Genomic DNA, 6,000 nt, shown 5'->3' with positions numbered 1-6,000 from the left:
CAAACGGGGACAGATAAGAATTTTCCCATACATGTTTGAGGGCAATTGTATAACAGCTGCCCAAAAATGTAACCCACCCACCCTCCCGTTCAGTGTTATTACAGAATATCAAAATTTATTCATTTTGTTAAAGAATCTGTTTCGTTCGGAGAGAAGCTCCAGAGACTGAAGAGTAAAGTTGTCAAAATCAGAACCCGTTTAAACATGTCCATCTGTTCGTTTGACTACCTGTCAACGTAAAAATGAAACTATCAGCTTTACTTCAACATCAAATACATTGAAAGGTCTTGCTGGCAGGTCAGCATTGAAAATGAACCAAATAGGTGAAGGGACACGTCTACAATAATACATAAAGCAATACCTAGCTTTCCAAGGCACAGTGCTTCTTCTTCCACTTCTTGTCAAAACAAAATTTTTTTTTTTTAAAAGGAGTTCAGTCGATAGCATTGTTTACCTACGGATCATCCTACATTTTCGCCTTAGAATTTATTTCGTTTCGTTTAAATAAATTGTAATAATAGTAATAATAATAATAACAAAAAAACGTTGCTCTGTTTTCGAGACACTCATAATTCCGGCAAATTGCGACTAGTCGTGTTCAAGGATAACAAACTTTGGGTTTAAAATAATAGTAGGAGCTACAAACGTTATACAAGTCTGTTATGATTTTACGATAGATATTCAAATATTGTAGAAGAAGAACGAGGTAACAAAAAAAAAAAAGAAAAACTTTCTACCAAAGGCGCGCTATGGATATTCGTTTCAAAGTAAATGTCGATTTCTTTGCTGTTTTACTATTAAACTTACTTGTGTTAGTTGGTGACGAAGAAGGGCACGAAATACCTTCAATAGAAATAGTCAAGTATGTGATGGTTTTTCTTCTTTATTTTGTTATTTTTTTCATTGACTGCTTTAGTTGGAAAAATGTAAGTAAATGTTGTTAGCACATGACAACTGTTCGAAAGAAATTCGTAACTTTATATCATAACAATGTGTTTTTTACTTTATTCACTTCAAATTGTACGTGTATATCGAGTAAAAAGTAACTTTGGCAATTCAAACCGTCAAACATATGTACTAACAAGAAAAGTTTAGCAAAGCGAATATATGGTCTCGTGGATATAACAGAAATGGTTTGAGACAGTGATTGGCGCTGTTTCGTGGGCAGCATTTAGAACAGAGATGTGTTAGACACGTGCCAATAGCTTGGCGGATGATGTATTCTCTACAATCGAAAGTGTCACGGACAATAATACAAACTTGCTGTGAAAGACTTCAAAGAATATTCAGCCGCAATAAGAAACATTCAGAATACCTTTAGCGGTGACAGTTTGAACAAGTAGGGGCAAGGGAAAAAGTTTTTCCCTTGATTTAAATTCATTTACACTTCATTTGTTGTTCGCCCGATGTTTTGAACTTAAATCACCAGATGGGATATTGTTGCATTTTCCTTTGTCCTTTTCTTCTTTATCAGAGTTAGTCTAGCGTTTTTGACATTTTCCATAATTGAGTTAAAATATAAGTTTCATTATAAGTTTATAAATGTTTATGTGAAATAATAATAAAAATTTAATTGCTCTCTGTGCGTTTATATGGTTATGCATAACCTTTACTTTCCCACCATTCTACTACAAACATCCCCCCTGCTCTTCGTCCTTATTAATGGTTATTGTGTTGCAAGTAAAAATTGTGGGAAAATTGAACAAAATAACATTCAAGTGTCTCTTCCAATTCCATTAGAATTTCATATTAAATATTAAATGAACAAAGTAAACTAAAACAAAGTAGAAAATTTGTTGGGCTGCTTTCAAATATTTCAATATTTACATATTGATTTTATTCTATTGGGTTTGAATTTGAATTCTCTTTAATTTCTCCTTAACTTAACAATTTTGTGTATTTTCTTTAGTGCAATGTGACAAAATATTTTTTAGTTCAGTAACGAGTAAAGCTAAGGACGGCAAATAAGTCTATCAAGGGATTTGTGTAATATATGTAAATGTAAATCAGGGGATCATATAGCGAATATAAGGGGAGGTAATTAAAACAATATTACCTTTGATATGAAAGATAGCAGCACTAAATCCCATACTGGATAGATGACTATAAAGTGGACAAATGGAATGAAGATTTAGAAGTGTATCTTCTTGTAAACGCTCAAAATAAGCATTTCAATCAATTTATTCATTGCTGTTCATTCGTCGGCCTACTTTCGAGCTTTCCAGAAGTCAGAAAGACTGACATGGAAAACTGGCAATTTGGTAAATATTTTCCTCTATTAGTTGGACAGACGAAGTTTGAAAGCCAACTTCATTTTACTTATAAATACAGTTTAAATGATTAAAAAAGAAAATATCAAAATATTTGTATTTTTTATTAACATACACTAACTAACAGTAAGCCCCCTACTATCTATTAATTGTGTCCCCTTTTGCCAACTAATACAATCGCATTATACGTTTTCAAAGTTAACGTTAAAGCAAATTTAACTTTTTTCCATTGCTTAACTTTTTGCCAAACTTTTAATAAAGTTTTCTACCTATACTTAAATGTATATGCGATGTGTGTATAAATCTTAAAGTTACTTGTTTCGTGTTTTATATAAAACTAAATTGATATATGCACGTGTGTAAGAGCTGTGTGTTCATCACTTGTTTTGTTTGAAATCTGAAGCGAATCCTTAGAGAAATGTGTGTATGGTCTTAAACGCAAACATTTTGCCTGACACGACTTGAGCTGCTGAGGACCATTTTTTCTACACTGTTAGTTATTAAAGCTTTTATTCAAAAATCAAGTGATCCAATTCCCACTAACGCGTGTAAGAATACATATGTTTTCCATCAAATTTTCGAAAGTGATTCCTTGGGAGAAGCAATAGCAAAAGTACAAATAAACATTCTTCATATGAACGCAGATATGCGGTAGAAAGTGAACTCGGGTTGTGATTTCTGACTGTGCGCTCAAATGGAACCTCATCAAAACATTTCATTTGAATGGAAAGCAGTACTCGTATGTTATCTCGGTTTTTCTATTTTTTTAATTTATTGAGAGATATAAACAGATTGTTACAGCGAGCCACGATCCATCATTAAATACCCTACACCACTTAATGCCGTTATTCATATAACGACCTCTAAACATTGAGCGTTATATGAGAAGAGCTCGAGAAAGTGGCCAATTCAATAGTGTTCATCCTTCGGCTAATATGTGTCGGTGCACCAAGTTTCATTAAGATACCCAAGGATTTGGGGTTTGTGAGTTAAACAAAAGAGCGCATATCAGACGCACGGACGGCCAGACAGACAAGCTAACACAAGCGGTAGGTCTATCTCAAGTCCTTCTCCGACTTGTATGACTGCGCACAAACTTGTACCGCAACTTGTAACGCAAGCGGTGTAGGGAATAACAAGTTTATGGTAAAGAGTGATACCACCCTGAAGTAAAGGCTTCGAAGGATATATTATAGCAAATCACGGATAGCCGTGAAGACATAAGTTGTGACAAATGCTTTGGAGAAACCAAATTTATAATAACCAATGATAGTGATGCGTGAATTTATCAAAGACCGCTTGATATTTTTTGGAATTAGCTTTGAAAGAAAGGGTGCTAGCAAAGATACGAAGCATTGAGTTTACCGCATGAGCAGCCCAGTAGGCGAGAATCGCCATTGTCAAATCAGCGTTCGCGGGTTGAAATTTTAAGCAGGGTAGAGTTTACTTTGGGCGTAGACCTAGTGAGTGCTTTAGTGTTTGAAGGTATAACGCTTTCTGGGTGGACATACACGCTCAATAGGCTGCTGCAAGAGAGAAAAAGTAGTTTGATAGCAAACCTTAATTTAATTTACATATGGACTTCTCCATTAATAAAGCTAGATCTGTACTAGGATCTTGTTTCGAGAATTTAACAACCCATACACTGCAAAGAGATTGTACACGACCTTGGCCAGACCTACGCTGGAATAAGTTTCAGTAATACGGTCGTCATCCTAGTTTTTGTCTGAAAGAATCTGCGTTGGAACCCCCATGCATTATTGCCACCATGTAAAAACAGATTGCAATCAATAGCATAACCTTCGCATGAGCAACTGAGGTTTATTTTAGGCATTGGCTTGTTCGTTGATAAAGTCGATAAGCGCCTATCAGATGATATGTTTAACCCATCTGAAGTTTTATTTAAACGTTTAAACGACGTTTACTATCCTGCGTCCCCAGAAGACTCTACTCATGACATAAAGAAGAAACGCACTCTCTCAGGCACATGCCTTGCCAGTGTCATACCTAAGTAAAACAATCAGCTAATATTCAGGTTTAGAGTTAACAAAGCGCAAACAGGTTCAATTTGATTTGGCATGCCTAAGGCTAGTTCGAGTCAACTTGTCTTGTATCCCCGTCTTTTTATCGTTGTTCATCCCGGAATGGTGTGAGTATTAGTAACTCTATTGTGTTTGCTTTGTTCTTCTGATGTTATTAAGTTGTATTGAAGAGCTTTACTATAGTTGCTAAGTGAAATTGTGATCTCTGCCTGTATTCTTAAGTGCCTTTGCTTATTAATTCTTCGGAGGATAGATACTTTTTAGTTTAGCTGTAATTCGCTGTGCAGCGGAATTGAAAGCGATGAAAGGATAAATAAATAAATAAATGAATAAATATCCTGAACGCGAAACTTACGAAACCTAATTGAGGAAAGAAATGTCATTCAACGTAATTCAATTTAGTTGTATGTGATTTTCACTCAAAGTAAACCCTAATGAAAGTGTGGCTTGTTCTCATCGACCTTTGAAAAAAACATTTCTCTTTGTGTGTGCGTGTGTTTTTTTTTTTTAAATATAATACAAGTAAAAGCAATAAACAAGTATAGGCTGGCGGGCTTCTAAGGATGTACGTACGAGTAACGAAATTTTGTTCCTTCGCGATTAAATCCCTACAAGAAGGTTGACTGAAGGGGAAGAAACTTTTAAGACAACACTTGTTCAAGTTCCATGCAATGAAATAGATTGAAAACATGTACTAAAGCGTACAACGCAGGGTGCACTCTTCTAGTGTCGTAAAAATCATCAATAGAAAGTATGTTCCATTGTAAAACAAAAAAAAAAAAACATTTGTGCAACATTCCTAAGTACGTAGAAAGATAGCAAGCAACTTAAGGAATAAAAAATACCACAAAGAAAAAACACTTGTAAAAACATTTTAAGAAGAAAGTGTTTTTATAGAACAGGCTAGAGTTTGTTGTCCAAAAAAGAAAGCGGAGTTTGAGGGGTGACGAAGAAAATGTTCATTAATTCGAAAACAGTTGCCATAACAAGTATTAAGTATAAGTGTATTTGTGAATAAGCAAGTAATAAATAAATGATGATGAAAATAAATAAGCAAAACAAAAGAGCTTTAAAAAATGTAATACGTTCGGACCACGCAAATGTAGGCAGGCTTTATAGCGATAATAGCAAACGAGTCAGCAAATATGTTGGGTCGCGGCACACTCGCACACTCGGATTTGTTCATTGAAAAAAAAAGATACTTATTGAGTAGGATTTATCCCTGTTCTATCTAACGAAATATTTCTCCCCAAGTGAAATGTAGAACGAAAGATCTTAAAGACCCACTTCCTTAAAATATCTCTGTGTCTTACCTCAAAGCGAAGCAACTCACAGAACAATGCTCCGGATAACTTAGTATATTCTTGTGAATTGCAAAGGTAAAAGCTAGATGTAGTAAATAACTCCTCCACTTTTTCTCTAAACGAACGACAACATTTTCTTCCCTATCTCGTCGAATTTTCCAGAGAAATGTGTTCTTCAGCGTAATGAAGAAAAATTGTAAGCAATTTAAAAACACTTGCAAAACATACATCAAAAGGAGGAAATTTTTTTTTTTTCGTATTTGCACCGCAGGCTGGAATTCCGTGTAAAGAAAAAGATTTCCATTCGAAAATATTTCCTCCAAGTTTCAACAAATACGATGATTATAGTATGGCAAGGTCGAATGTTAAATACCCTTCACTACT

This window comes from Glossina fuscipes, unplaced genomic scaffold (genome assembly GCF_014805625.2).
Source record: "Glossina fuscipes isolate IAEA_lab_2018 unplaced genomic scaffold, Yale_Gfus_2 2, whole genome shotgun sequence".
Classification (NCBI taxonomy): domain Eukaryota; kingdom Metazoa; phylum Arthropoda; class Insecta; order Diptera; family Glossinidae; genus Glossina; species Glossina fuscipes.
This window is presented reverse-complemented; position numbering follows the sequence as displayed.